Source organism: Gracilinanus agilis, chromosome 6 (genome assembly GCF_016433145.1).
Source record: "Gracilinanus agilis isolate LMUSP501 chromosome 6, AgileGrace, whole genome shotgun sequence".
Lineage (NCBI taxonomy): Eukaryota > Metazoa > Chordata > Mammalia > Didelphimorphia > Didelphidae > Gracilinanus > Gracilinanus agilis.
Window position 1 is genome coordinate 84,319,589 of NC_058135.1, and position 16,646 is coordinate 84,336,234.

General features: G+C 36.4%; 1 pseudogene; it reads right to left on the reverse strand.

Annotated features, from left to right (window-relative positions):
- Nucleotides 1-665: 665 nt before the first annotated feature.
- Nucleotides 666-1,412, reverse strand: LOC123252286 (annotated as a pseudogene).
- Nucleotides 1,413-16,646: the final 15,234 nt, after the last annotated feature.

Sequence of the window (16,646 nt, forward strand, 5' to 3'; positions counted from 1 at the left end):
CTACCTCATTGGTAAAATGTAGTCAGGCTCTGCTTTCAGAGGTTTTTGAAATGAGATACTTCACCTCCTGACTCCTTGGGACAACTCAATCAAGCTCTGCTCTAGTGGGTTTCCAGGATCTAATCATCTTCTCTCTTCTCAGTAAGCTTTCACACTAGACCAAAATTCTACCATACTTATTCCAGTTCATAATAACCAGGCAGGAGGTGACATGAGGAGCATGTGCCAAAGATAAAATAACTTCGACTGTTTCCATGACCTAGGACATTAATAATCTTAAAGAAGATTTTAAAAAACAATACTCTGATTCTCACTGAGCTCACTCAACATCCTTCTTCCATATTCCACACTACCTACAGTGAAGTTGCATTAGGAGGACCAAAGAAACTACACAAAGGCTTTAAGAAAAAACAAAATACATCTTCAACTCCAAAATGACTCTTTCCCACCCCAATTCTCTCTTTATACTTCAAGGGAGACCCTGGCATCAAAATATGGAAATTTGCTCTAGGACAGTGAGAACTGCAAGGGAGGCCTTCAGAGAAAAAGTGTGTCAGGTGCTAGGACAGACAGACAACTCTTCAGTAGATAACCGTGTAGTAGCAGTGGTACAAAGTTCTGAATACTGGTGCTTGACTGGACAACCTTGTTGTGTTGGACAACCTTCACTGTTCCAGCTGTGAAGTGAAAAAAAGAAAATAGAATTTTTTTTCTAGTGTAGCCTCTGGGTAGACACAATTGTGGCTAGTTTTTGCAAGAAAGTGGATAAATGTGGCTACAACATGAATGCTCTTTTGGGTAGAGAGGTGGGTTCTGATGGTGGGCTGGCTGATGTAGGTATTGGCTAGACCGCTGGATGGGTAGCCTCTTCTTACCATGTCATTCTGGAAGTGCTCTATGATTTTCTTGTGGGCATCGACTGTTTTCTGTACAGCTTCCATAGCAAGGTGGACACTGTTCAAGGTATTCCAGATGGAGGCCATACTCTTCTAAAGGCCCCCAACAGTGGCAGGTTAATTAAATCTGAAGCTGATTTGATGTTAGTTTTAAGGTGGTTCACTGTGGAAGTCAACAGTGCAATCTGTTTTGTCATTTCTGTGATGTTTATCCAGACTTTGTTCAACCACATGTCTCCAGATTCAATCTTCTCCAGCTGTTATTATTTGCGGGGGAGTTCTTCATTTATTTTGGGGATCTCTTGGAATTAGCTTTTCTCATTAGATTCCAGGACTCTGAACTGCTCCTGGAGGAGGTCCAGGTGCTCCTTGACTACCACTCGCATCCACACCAGGTGCACACAGGCCACCCCACACATGGCCCCAATGGAGAATGTGCAGAGCAGGTAGCAGATCTGTAGCAGCAGAAACAGTCTTCTCTGGTGAAGAGCGTGTGACCTCGTTCCTCCACGTCATAGTCCTAGTCATCTTCGTCTTCCTCATCATAGCCATCCTCATCCTCGGAGCCGGAGGCAGAGCCCAAGGTGGGTGGCTCGGTGGGCAGCAGCAGGTGGCCCACAGCATCCTTTCCGGCTAGGATGCAGCTGCAGTGGCTGTGCCAGTCCCCAGAGCCCAAGCTGATGAGCCCGTTCTGTTCCCTGCACTTCTTTACCTTCTTGAGCAGCTTGAGGGGGCCTCCCAGAGCAAGCAACAGCCACTGTGCTCCAGTGGGCCCACCCAGGAAACCCAGCCCGTGCTCAACAGCATCTCTGTAATGGCTCGAGCTCAGGCTCGGCCTCCAGCTGCCCTGGCCTCCACTCCAGTCTATGGCCCCAGGCTGTGAGAAAACAGAAATATTAACCAACCAATTCGAGGCAGTTCTGACCACCCAAAGGTTACTTGGGACTGAAACCTACGCTGATGAACCATGAATTGCCCAGTGTGGGAGCAGACAAAAAGACTCTGAGACCATAAGGGGTTAAAAGGGGCTTTGATTGGGTAAATATTAAAAGGTTGGTTGCCAGGGGATTGAACAATTATCAGTCCCCAATTAAAGAATAACCTCAAGTTAAAATGACTTTTATGGAAATGTATTTACAAATGAGAAGAAGTAGAAACAAGGAAATGAGAGAGAAGATAAGATAGGATAAGTAATCTAACACAGTAGGTAATTTGCTCTGATCCCCTAGTTCAATTCAGGTAGATATAAATCCAGCCTTGATCCTAAGGCAGAGAAGCCAGAGGCTTGAAGGGCCTCAAAGGCAAACGAAGCAAAAGCTTCAGTTATAGAGTCTCTATTAAAAGGAAGTTTCTTAAGAGAAGTTCAGGAAGATCCAGTCTTAACACTCACCATGTTGAACAGCCTCACAAGCTCCAGACCTCCTCTAACTCCAGTCACGAACCAGAAGAGTTCCTTCAGGTCCCATTCACGAACCAGAAGAGAGGGCCCAGCTCACTGAGGTCTCTTTTTAAAGGGGCCTCTTTTGAGTCACTTCCTGTGGCCTCCATTTAGTTTACATGTCCAATCACAACAGACCCTTTTCTTAGGACTGCCCCAGAGGCAGTCAGTAAATTCTGATTTGTTACTCGAACACACGTGGGGTACAGACCACCCAACTTGTGAGTTAAGTGGAGATATTTTCACCTTTGGTGATTAAATCTAAAGATGGGCAGGGTAGATTTAATCTCATTATCATAAGACCTAGCCTCCAAAGAAGCCAAAATCAAATCAGAGAAAATTAGAAAGTGAACAATAGTAGAAAACAAGAGGGAGGAAAAATCCCTGAAACTACCAAACATTTCAGGAAGAAGAAATCTCAGAGGGCATAAGCAGATAAAACAAAGGGAAAACACTAACAACAAAAGGAAATATGGCTGCCAGTTTTAATAAGTGAGTTCAGGCATCTATGAATGAATGTTGCAAAGTAAAAGAACCTAATCTACCTCCAATGAGACAGAGGACCATGTAGAATATTAGGAGAATATGGAAATATAACACATTGATTCTGAGTGGTTCAAAAGAGAAATGAGAATTATGAGAACAAAATGTATGGCCTGCATAGCAAAAGCAATGGGCTCATTGTAGAAACTTGAATTTGTAATGGCAAGTCTCACCAAAGAAACAAAAAAAGAACAATAGATTGAGTATGCAAATATACCAAAGAAAGGACAATCTTAAGAGAAGCAAAAAATAATGTTCATTATGCAAGCAAAACATATTGATCTCAAAGTCAGGATACATAGAGACAATCTAAAGATTACATTTCTCCCAGATGATCAATAGGATAAAAAAAACCTTAACACCATAAAAAAGAGACCTGTCTAGAACTTCTGACCATATATAATGGAAAAAAAATTGAAAAAATTCATAGATTAACTCCAGAAAAAAAAAGATTCTGCAAACTACATGACACATGGAAGTTACATTTAACAATTCAATTTAGAAACAAGTTCAATCATCAATCAGGAGGAAGAACTTTAGATACAAAGGAAAGGAAATTCAAACATTAAAGACTTTTGCACCCTCTAGAAAATGTAGGAGGGAATAGAATAATGTGTTTTGAAGAACAATGGAACTCATGATGCCCAACTCTGAAAGTCTAAGTATAACCATAGATGAAAAAGATGGATGTTTGATAATAAAGAGATGTTTGAAACATTTTTAGAAAGAAAACCAGACCTGAAGAGATTCTTTTTCTGAAACACTAGAAACAACAGAAATGCCAGAAAAGTGAAAAATGGCAGATAAGTCCAGTAACAATAAGAATGACAAGAAGCAAGACCAACATGAGACTTTGTAAATGTACAAGAGTAGAAATGAGTGAAGGCAGAAACCTGGTGGAGGTCATAGTGAAGAGGAACACAGTGGGCTTTATGGACAGAAACTGGTGGCACTCTACCTATGGGTGAATCAAGGCTTTTTTGTTGTTGTTGTTGGAATGCCTTATTTACATCATAACATGGTACATAAAAGGGGGAGAGAAGCAAGAGGATAAAGAGAAATGTGTGATTTTTGGAGTCAAATCAAAGGCTAACAAAGAAAGGAAGGTGATCCCTATGTTTTCAGAAAGGAAAAAAAAACTGGAGAAGGGAAAGGGTGATGAGGAAGGGGGAAGACTAAAAAGGCAGGGAAATGAAAGAAGCTTTATTTTGGTGGTAGGAGGGAATTCCACTGATGAATGCTATAATGAATGAAGGAAAGTGGTCTGAGTAGGGAGATGGGAACCTTATACTGGGTGTGACCTGAGGCATTTAGTTCTTGAAAAGTCTAATCATCTTAAATTAGTGGGTATTGGAATTCCTGAGTAAAACTGACACCTTAAGTGAATAAGAGAGGACAGACTTATGGAGATTTTTGAGGCAAATGCGGGGCTGGGGGGGGGGGGGTAAAGGGGGAAGGGAACCACAATGAACTATTTATCAGTGGTGGGCTTTCTTTTTTCTTTTTAAGAGATTTTATTTTCCCAACTAGATGCAGTAACAATTTTCAACATACATTTTCTGGAATTATAAGATCTAAATTGTCTTTCTCCACCCCTTACCTTCCACCTCTCAGAGATAGTAATTTAATCTGAACCATATGTGTATTATCATGCAAAATATATTTCTGTATTGGTCATTGTTATATGAGAAAACCAAAAATAGTAGACCAAAAACCCCAAATAAAAAGCATAAATAAATTAATGTGAAAAATCATATACTTTGATCTACATTCTAACTCCAACAGTTCTTTCTATGGAGGTGGAGAGTTTTCTTTGTCATAAGTCCTTCAGAATTGTCCTAGATCAATGATGGGAAAACTTTTTAAAGAATGGGGCCAAAGGAAAGGAAATGCTCATCTGTCAGTCTGTTTCTAAGGCAACTCTTTTGAAGTTTCATTGTATTGTATCCTACTCATTGTATTCGTCAGATTAGGAATAATGTCACCTGGCTGGATAGAACATTTCAGGGGGCCCCATCTTGCCTGCAGGCCATAGTTTGCCCATCACTGCCCTAGATCATTGTATTGCTAAGAGTAGCAAAGTCTTTCAGAGTTGATCATCATTACAATATTGCTGTCAATTATACTCAGTGTTCTTCTAGCTCTGCTTATTTCACTCTGCATCAGTTTATGTACACCTTTCCAGCTTTTTCTGAAATAATTCTGCTCATCCTTACTTATAGCACAGTAGTGTTCCATCATTATCATATACCACAATTTATTCAGTCATTCCCCAATTGATCGACATCCTCTCAATTCCCAATTCTTTGCCATTACAAAAAGAGCTGCTATAAATATTTTTGTACAAGAAGGTCCTTTCCCCTTTTTTTTATTATCTCTTTGGGATACAAACCCAATAGTGGTATTTTAGTATCAAAGCATATGCATAGTTTTATAACCCTTTGGACAAAGTTCCAAATTGTCCTCCAGAATGGTTGGAACAGTTTACAACTCCATCATCCACATCCCCTCCAACATTTGTCACTTTTTTTTAATGTCATACTGATCAGTCTGGTAGGTATGATGTAGTTCCTTGGAGTTGTTTTAATTTGCATTGACAATAAATAATAATAAATAATAGTGATTTAAAACATTTTAATGATATTGATAACTTTGATTCCTTCATCTGAAAACTGTTTTTTCACATCTTTTGACCATTTGTCAGTTGGAGAAAACGTGAATTCTTATAAATTTGACTTTGTCCTCTATATTTTTGAAAAATTAGACCTTTATCAGAGAAATTTTAAATATTTTCCCCAGTTTGTTGTTTCCTTTCTAATCTTGGTTGCATTGGTTTTGTTTGTACAAAACTTTTCTAATTTAGTACAGTCAAAATCATTCATTTTACATCTTATAATGTTCTCTATCTCTTGTTTGCTCATAAATTCTTCCCTTCTCCATAGATCTGCCAGGTAAACTATTTTGTGTCCCTGTAATTTGCCTTCAATATTACCCTTTATGTCTAAACCATATACCCATTTTTACCTTATCTTGTTATAGAATGGGAAATTTTGTTCTATATCAAGTTTCTGCCATATTTTTTTCCAGTTTTCCCAGAAGTTTTTATTAAATAGTGAGTTCTCATCCCCAAAGCTGGGATATTTGGGTTTATCAAACATTAGTTTGCTTAGGTCATTAAACCTTGTATATTGTGTGCCTAATCTGTGCCATTGATACATCATTCTATTTCTTAGTCAGTACCAGACTGTTTTGATAATTAATGCTTTATGATCTGAGATTTAGTACTCGTAGGCCCCCTTCCTTCACATTTCTTTTAATTAATTCCCTTTAGTTTCTTGATCTTTTGTTCTTCCAGATTAATTTTAATATTTTTTCTAGTTTTTTAAAATAATTTTTGCTAGTTTGGTATGGAGTTGAATATGTAAATTAATTTAGATAGAATTATCATTTTAATTATATTAGCTTGGTCTACTAATGAGCAATTAATATTTTCCTAGTTATTTAGATATGACTTTATTTGCGTCAAAAGCATTTTGCTATTGTGTTCATATAATTTCTGTTTATCTTGACAGGTAAATTCCCACATATTTTATAATGTCTAGAGTTATTTTAAATGGAATTTTTCTTTCTATCTCTTGCTGCTGTACTTTTTTGATAATATATGGAAATACTGATGATTTATGTGGGTTTATTTTGTATCCTGCAACTTTACTGGTAAAGTTATTAATAATTTCAACCAGTTTTTTATTTGATTCTCTAGGATTCCCTAAATATGCCATCTGCAAAGAGTGATAGTTTAGTTTCCCCACTGCCTACTTTAATTCCTTCAATTTCTTTTTCTTCTGTTATTGCTAAAGCTAAAATTTCTAGTAGAATATTGAATAATACTGACAATAATGGGCATCCTTGTTTCACCCATGAGTAGTAGGCTTTCATAATCAGGGATTGTGGGGAGTTTGGAAAGAAATCCTACCATGGAACAGTGTCCTTAATTACACCTGCAATAATTGGCATTGTTCTGGAAGTAAGGCAAAATGAAAAAAGAGAATCCACTATAAAAATTACATTAGGGTTTGACTCAATATGAGAGTTATAAAAGTGTTTGCCATTTATAAAATATTAGCCCCCTAAGTCAAAATGACTGATAGCAGCTTTTATTTACAATGAGGTAGAAATAATAAAAGTGGGAAATATAAGAAGGAGACAAAGCCTGGTCTAGCCTACCAGCCCTAAGTGCTTCTCTGGTGAAGTGAAGTCCAGTTCAGCAGCCAGAAGGGGCTTCCTCAAGTCCCTGTCTCCATGTGGATTTCCTAGTAGTCCTCAGCCAGAAGTCCTGATGGTGTCTTCAGCCAGAGTTCCACCAATGCAGAATGACTCCAAGGAAAAACGTGTCTCTTCAGCTCTACTCACCAAAGCAGAATTAAAGGGAAGAGTCTCTCAAAAAGCCAAGGAAGAAATATCTGAAACCAGTCTCTCCAAACGCCAAGGCATGAATTGTCTCCAAGGAACCAGACTCTCCAAAAACCAAGTGAGGAAAAAAAGAACAGACTATGTTGGTCTCTTCTTTTATAACCTTTTTTTTTCCACATCGTTTTCTGTCTCTCCCCTTCTTCACAGAAACCAATTGCAGTCTTTCAATTTGCCTAGCACTGTCCATGGCTGGATAGTGCCCTTTGGAGGTAAGAGTTTTCTCTACTAAGTGAGTTGTGAATTCTCTTATTTAAGTATTAAATAGGGATATTTTAAGTTCTTGATTTAATTAACTAAAAATAGCCAAAGAGAGAGTTAATTCTATCTTCACACCACCCTGAAATGGCATGGTTATGCCTATCTACCTTCCATCCTCATCAAGGCTTTTGCTTCTATATTCCAGAGCTCTGAATTTCTTTTATCTGATTTTAATAGCCTATCTTTTCTTCCACCTCTAAACCTTACTTCTAAACCTATTATTCATACTCACAGGGACTTCCAATACCTCCTTCCACCAGTAATACCCCATGGCACCATGTCCCTTTTGGCTGCATTTTCTTTTCTTCCCAAACATGACCTGTCTGTTCATTCTTCTACTCTTTTATTCTTATTCCGTTGTTTTATTTCCCATTGCAAACCCCAGTCCAAAATTATTCCCATACATCTTCCATCTTTGCTTTGACATATCTGCTAGGGAATGGGAACTAGAATAAATTTAATACAACAAAAATAAATAAATAAAACAAAACCAACCAATAAACTGTCTAGGTCAGTTATAAACCTATGATAGCTAACATCAGTGTGAGCTTCAAGTCAATACTAATCTCAACTAATTGATTTCATAAGCCACTTAATACAGGAGCTATTCTGAAACTTTTCTTCTCTAGCCTCCAAAGTACCCCACCACCACCAATTTCTGCTAACGACTTTAAATCATTCTGTTGTTCTCATTTAATCAATTAGTTTAATCTAACTGATTGTGGCCCCATTTCAGGTTCCCATAGTAGCAGACTACTGAAGTGTTCCTTCTTCACCTCATTTAAGGATGAGGAACCTGAGATAAAAGGGGTTAAGTGTCTTGCCTAGGGTCATAAACACATAGTAAGTGTCTTGAGTTCAAATTTGAATTCAAGTCCTCTACATTCTAGGCCTGGCCCTCTATCCATTATACCACCTAGCTGCTCTCCTCAATTAATATTTCATATAAGAAATTGAAGATATTCACTAAAAACTTCTTCCTCTTTCCTCATGTCTCATCTCTGACAGCATCCACCACTACCATCTTTTTCACTCCAATCCCTTTTGAACCAGCCAAAATTCTAGTGTCTGTTTTCTAAAGACAACTCATCCATATGTACCCCTGATCTAATCTCCTTCCATATTTCTCCAGAAGATAATCCCTACCCTTTAATCCCTTTATCTCTATCTACTGGTTCCTACCTATCTTCAAACAGGCCAGTCTTCTCCACACTCTAAACAAAATAAAAACAACAAACCAAGAACAACAGCAACAAAATTCTAGCTCCCAATGTGTCCATCAGGTATATTTCCTCCAATATTTTTCAGCTAAATGCCTTTTTAAAAAGTTTACAATCACTACCTCCATCCCCTTTTCTCTCTCTTTCAAACCTCTGCCAGCTGGCTTCTGAGCTCATCATTCAACTGAAAGAATTCTCTGCAAAGTGGCCATCTTAATTGCTAAATCTAATGACTTCTTAATCTTCAGCCTGTGTGACCTCTGTGAAACATTTCACATTGTTAACCACCTTTTTTAAGTAGATACTCTTTCCTTCCCAATTTTTGTGACTTTCTTCTTTTGGTTCTCCTCTAACCTTCTGGTAAGCTCATTGCTGGATCTTCGTCCATGTCAGGAGTCTACTAAAACATACTTGTTAATTGATTGATTTATCAGGGATGATTTTAATGCATTATGGGATTATTCTCATCATAATTTTATATAAATGGTAAAAGTGGGCATATAGACAAGTAGATATTGACATTATGTGGATTAGATTTCATGATAATAATAATATATATGATATTTCCTATGCCTTTAATATGCCTCTTTCCATTAGTTAGTCAAGAAGCATTTATTAAGGGGCTCACAATGTGTGAGACACTGTCCTAAAATTTCCTTAATGTAATAAAAAATGTATTCTTTATACTATAGACAACCTTTGTATATATTAATAATAATTTAAAACTTTAATAATACTTTAAGATATAGTGAGTGCTTTCTTATCATAATTATCTCCACTGCTAAAATATTTGGTACTCTCCTCTACCCCTACCCCCTGTTTGAGTCCCATGATGCTATATTATTTCTATCACCTCAATTAAATATTCTAGATTTCCTCTTTATTGAATATACCTAGAAAGCTTTAAAACAAGCACATAAGTGGCAGCCATAACATATAGAGTAAAACAAATTGTATTCACATCCAAAAAGAAGTTCACTTGAGCTGTATTGTTTCACACACACACACACACACACACACACACACACACACACACACACACACACTCCTGTTCAGCCTCTACCCAGAAATATCAATAGGCTGAACTCCTGGTGAATATCTGATATTACATTTTGCATTGGTGGAAGCAGATGTTGCAATCAAGGTTAGACTTATAATGTCATCCTTATTAGAGACCATAAGGAGAACCAAAGGATCTCCTGATGAGAGTGAGGAGGCTTTTGTTAAAGTTAAATATTTAGCTTCCAATGACCTTTTAAAAAGGCAGCAGGGATGAATACAAAGAATGACTTAGGAAACTTTGCATTTGAAAATGAGGAGGTTAAAAAGGGGACTTGTATTTCAACACTATAATGTTTCAGTGAAGAACTGTACTGGGGAAAATGGGACTGGACACGACATTGTCCATGGCACATGAGGGGGAGTTTCTTAGAACTTTCTTGTAATGCTTTTCCCCCCACACCCCCATTTGAGAGAAAGAGAGGGAGGAAGGGAGGGAGAATGAAAACTGGATTCGTGTTATACTATTCAATAGGAACTGTAAATATGTCTGGAATTTAGAGAACACTTAAGGAGTTTGGTTGATAACAATGACCCTGCATACTAAAGAATTGTATGAGTAAAATACGATATTAGTATCTTTTAAATTTACTTTATATACAGTTAATTACATTTCACTATGCATTTATAGGAAAGTTAGGCATGCAGTCACCATATTTTTCCATATTCTTCTATTTATTTCTTTTATTAAAACATTTATTATCTCTTTTTATTTCTTTAACAGGTTCTCCAGACATACACATAAAAATAGCATTAATATCAAGCAACGGCATCTTGAAATATGAAGGACAATGATGCATAATACATGAAAGTATATAATGGATATAACATTTATAAATGCAAACTAGAAACTATTATGAAAAGATAAATAGTTTTCCCAAATAGCCCAAACAAATGAATGCAAAAGTTATAAAGGATGACAATGGTAAAATAGTATATTGGATATTTTATTGCATCAATTCAGATTTCAAAAGAATGAAAAAAATTAGTCCAATTTGAAATATAAGACAATTCAACTATGAAAATAAGTGTTGGTCATGTAACCAGAGCATAACCAGAGCATAATTAGGGTGGGGCTAATAGAAATCAATCAGTAGAATTAATGAGAATCAGCCAGTAGTTTTAATGAGAATTTCAGTATACTTTAATTCTCTTTTGTATTCCCTTTCAGTAGTTTTCATGGCAATGAGTGTTTGTAGAGGAAGCTACAATGTATTTCACATAGACATATGCTCATATGCTTAGTGCCTAACAATTGCTTTTGGAATCAAATTAAAATGCCCTACTGGGATTTATGATCATGAGTTAATGTTTGTGAAAGAGAATACTGGACTGGGAGTCAGATAACTTGGGTTCATAATTTCTGGCTCTTTCTCTGACTAGTTATGTGATCTTGGACCCAGTTCCATAACCTTGAATCTCTCTGCATTTAGTGTTTCTGGGTCATAAATAATTCTAGAAGATGTATAACTTCAACCCATTAATCCCCCATCCCATACTTCCTTTTAGTCATTCAATCCTGTTTATAATTCCTTATACATTATTTCCTCCTCTTCCTCTCTGAACCCTCCCTTAAATATGGTTACTATCCTTTTTACTTTGCTAATTCTTACAGAAAATGTTTGACTCAAGTCTTTGCATCAGCTCTGTTCAGACTAGTCCCATCTAACTTTAGCCACTCAGTCACTCTGGCTTCCCCAAGTTAGGACAAAGAGCCAGAGTGGGAGAGTAGATGGAGAAAAAAGGAAGAAGAAATATTAGGATAATCAGAATGAACCTCTTTTCAAACCTTTTAAAAGGAAGAAAAAGCACCAGCTCCAAGACTTAAGGCTAGAGGAAGAAGGGAGAGAGATGACCTTAAAATAAATAAGAGGGGGAACTACAGGAAATAGAAATGAGAAATTTAAAATTGTCAGAACTGAGAAAATTAATGTGTGGGTGGGTAAAGAGAGAGAAAGAGAGAGATTTAATGGAAATCAACACTATTGCTGTCCATCTACAAAGGCTAGGGTGCGTTCGCTAGGAAGCACTCTTCTAGAGATAGCTGATTGCCAAATGGTGCTGGCAGGGCAGAGAGTTCCCGAAAAATCTATGCAGACAATCAGAAAAGGATTAGTGTCCCAAATAGAACCCCTGAGGAAAAGGAAGAACAAGCAAGAGTTGAAAAAACAAGAAAACTGGTAAGTGATAACTGGAAGAAGAGGGGGAGGAAAGACTAAAGAAAATGTGTGAATGAATGAAGGAAAAAGGAATGATTTAAAATAAATAAACCCAGTTTCTAGGCCTTGAAAGAAACTTAGTGGCCAGGTATCAAATAGGGCCAAAGTAAATGATTTCAAAAACAAAATAAGCGTTTTGATAATCAATCAAAATTAGATGGAGTAGAATACAGAGGGCTTGAGAAAAGAGCATGTGCTCTGCTACTTTAGGAATCCAGAGCTCAAGAAAGAGGCATCAGATTGCAGAATGTATAAAGGAAGAACATCCTTCTTGGAAGATCATGCTTTTCTCCTTTTGCTTTCCTTTTCTCATAGCATGGGTGGATCATATCAATTGTAGAGAAGGTGAGAAGAGAGAATTGGTAAATAGTGCTTCAGAAGGGAAAAAAATAGCTCAAAATTTCATTCTGTGTATTGAAAGAGAAATAGTATTTGGAGGAGACTCTAGGTCTGTGTTGGTGAACCTCTGGAATGCTTGACAGAGAGGGCTGCTCCTCTCCACCTCTCCATCACAACTGGGGACATTTCTCACATGATCTGCCCCTCTGCTCAGCATCCCAATGGGAGAGCCTCCTCCTCCCTTCCTTATGTTGGTATGAGGAGGGGGGCTCACATGCTGCAAGAGGGTTGTAGTTTGGGTACTTGGTTTTTAAAAGGTTCACCATCACTGCTATAGATGCACAATATAGAAAGTAAATTAGAGATAATTAATGTGCATTTTCAAATTGAGGAGTTTGGCAAGAAAGGGAAGAAGGATTCAGAAATTTAACTCATGCCAGTGTGTAGAATGAAGAGAAAGTGACCATGGTTTGGCTGGCCTGAAATTGAACAATCTTAACTCAAAGAAAGTTGTGAAATAATAAATGTCTTTCTGAGATTTACTCAGAAAAAGAGAAGGGAGCAAGTAAGAGGATAGGAACTAAAGTTCCTTATTTTAAAATATATATATATATACATATATATTATAAATATATGTATATCAGAAGGAGAAATTGGGAATTTAGAGACAAAAATAACTTTCTGAAATATAGAAAGCATAATATAGCACTTAGAACAGAATTGTTCCTGTAATAGATGCACTGTATTTTATAACAAAAAATCAAATTTGCTAAAGATAAGGAAAATGACAAGGTCTGTAATACAGGAACTATTGACTAGTTTGTTTAAAAAATGGAAGGCAGATATTTGAAATTCAAAGTGCTTAACAACATTGAACTGAGTCGATAAAATAAGATAGTTTTATTGCAGAGATGAGGCATGATGGTTTGCAGAATGATACAGAAACTTTAACTCAACAATGAAAAGGAAAATGTAGAAAGGAAAATGAATGTTTGATTTTGTTGGGTTTTCTTTTAGCAAACATAAAAGGATATGGATAGTTGTATAATTAAGTGAGAGTGAATAATAGAATGCAATATGTTTGTTTCTAAAAAGGAAAGTATACTTTTTTAAAGATTGAATTGTATTTCATACACGATAGGGCAACTTATTATTTAAAGGATCTTTTAGAAACATCAAGTGTCTTCTCCTAGAAGTGGAGGGAGTTATTGGTGAGAGTGTAGATTGGATATTGGTAATGGGGACTGGAAGATTGAATAGCATGAAAGGAAGAAAAGTGAAAGCCAGAGAAATCTTGATGAAAGAGAACCAAATATAAAGAAAGTGGATTCCCCAGTCATGGTGTTAGGAACATTCAAGGGCAGTTTTATGATCTTAAGTGACAGTTCAGTATAAGTGATATCCCTGAGGTTGTTGTCCTTTTCATGGAGACTTCCATAGAATGAAGTTTCTAAGGTGCTGAAATGTTGCTTGCCCTCAAAAGCAAATTACCCTGGTTATATCATTATAAGAACAGGCAAGTTGAGTAATTCTATGCCTTATATAATGAGTATTTACCTTTATCTATGGACACTATTTGAAGGTTAAACATAAATAGGAGGTGCCTTATGATGGATTCATGTGTGACCAGCTCTGATATGACCCCAAAGACACAATAAGATCTAGTGTAAGGACCCAAATAGATGACTATGTACTGGACAGAAGAATAATGGAACAGTTCAAGGAAGCTAATGGCACTGAAATGGTCTTCCAGGGTCACCATCTGCAGATAAATGACTACAAGTGGCACCTCAATGAACATGATTATGTGTGGTCAGGTGATAAACCCACATATTGCAATCTTTGTGGAAAAGCAATAAACTTTCTATTTTCTGTATTGGAGCAATATAATTTTTTCTCATTGGCATTTAAAGCCTTTCCTGCTCCACTACCCAAACTCTATGATCTAGCCAAACTGGTCTTTGTTTTTTGTTTGTTTGTTTGTTTTTGCATTTTTTTTTCTATTCCTTACACATGAAACTTCAACTCCCATCTTCCAGCTTTTTCTTCTTACTGTCCACATGCCAGAGATGCATTTCCTCTTTACTTCACATAATCTTTCTTGTCTTTAAGACCTATGTCAATAACCACTTTCTACAAAATGCTTACCAAAATACACGCAACTGTTGTCTTCCCTTACACACACACATACACACACACACACACACACACATGCACTCACACACACACACATCTTTCCCTTTGGAATATACATTCCTGTAATATAGAAAATAGTGGGATAGAATTCCATTTTCCATATTACATTTCTTTAGAGTAGAGATTGTTTTATTCTTTGTAATTTGGATCTCTAGGGCTTAGAGCAATCCTTACATGGTGCTTTATGAATGGGTTGCTCAATTTCGATTGATCTTTGCTCCTTAAGCTCCAGGCCAACTGATTTCTCCTGGTTTATCATATATTACAATCTATTTCCTATCTTGGTACAATTCACATTAACTATTCCTCCTTCCTAACTTCTATGTCTTGGAATCCTCAGGCTCCCTCAAGATTTATACCGAGCATCACTTTGGATTGAAAACTTTTCCTTACCTCAGCCTGGTTACCAGTCCTTTTCTCAAAAAAATTACTTTATGTTTATTTTATCTTTGATATATTTATACAATGTACTTTACACATATGCACATTTAGCCTATATTATTTAAGTCTAAACTTTCTAAGGACATGAATTGTTTCATTACCAGTTTTGTACCCTGAGTCCCTAATAAAGTACTCAACACATATTGGGTCTTTAATAATGCTTTTGTTTAGGCTCACAGTTACCTTTTTTAAGAGAAGCATCTTTTAACAACTATAAATTTTCCATTAACAACTAGATGTAATAACCACAGAATCAAGACCCTTAGAGGCTCCATAAAAATAGAAAATTAAAACTATTTTGAAAGACTTTAGAAATGAGAAAAAATAAACATTAAAGGAGAAGCAACATCATTCACATAGGTAAAAAAAACCTCCCCAATTCATGAGAAATGGCAGGTGTTTTAAAAATTAAATTTGATTAAGAATGTAAGGAGTAGTTCTGAATGTCAGAGGTCCTCTAAAAAGAAAAATAAAACAATTTGGCAGTACTTGTTAAAGTAATCAAGTGTGGAGAGGCAGTGTTAAAAATATTAAGTTTCCTCTGGCTCTCTCAGCTGACAGACTAAATTTGGACTCAAATTTAGCTCTTTATTGTCCATCCCTCACCAATTATAATAGTTGACATTTATCTGTTGTTTCAAACTTCACAAAGCCTTTCATATACATACATCATTTTCGTCTCACAACAACCTCTGAATTAGGTACTATCTATTTTATAAACTTATGTATATTAAAATATCTAGATAATATCATTATTCTCATTTCATAAAGAAATGGAGACCAGCAAATGTTTAGTCTTTCAATCTCACGAATATAACAACCTTGATTTGAACCTATGTCTTTCTTACTCCAAATCCAGTAGTCTCTATTCTGCTCCATTGTTTCTAACTTTTACTCTGCTTCTGATTCAAGCAATCATCTAATATCTTGTGTAAAATGAAGAATAGGTTCTCTTCTTCTATTCTCTCCTCTTCTCTCTCAAATATTAGAATAACTTCTCTTCCTCACCATACACTCCCATTTCCCTGAAATCTGGATTCATTTTTCTTGTATTGTGACCTCTTTTGAAGTTCACCCGTGAAGCTTCATGTTAAATGCATAGAAATGAAAGATAGAAAGCTTGTTAAACTCATGCCAAGTACTATGAAAGAAATTCTTTTAACCTATACAATGCAGTATCCTAATGCTTGTTTATGTGGAGAGCCACCTTTTGGTCCGGAAGCCTTTAGACCAAGAAGTATCTTGTAATGTGGGACTGAGAACATCTGTACTCTCTTTGGTGATACCCAAGATGCTTGATTATCTAACAACATAGCTTTTATTAAATGCAGAATGTGAAGAGGTCTTATTATAGAACTGAAAAAGACCAAGAGGGCATTTTTTTAGGGGAGATCAATGCCAATTGATTAAATGTGGCACTGAGTGCGTATGTGTGTTTTACCTCCTTGATTGAACCAGCTAAAGTTATTATTTAGAATATGAAATATTAGTACATAAGATCTTTCAGGAGAATCAGCTATCCTCTCTATATATAATTATATATATATATGTACATACACACATACAT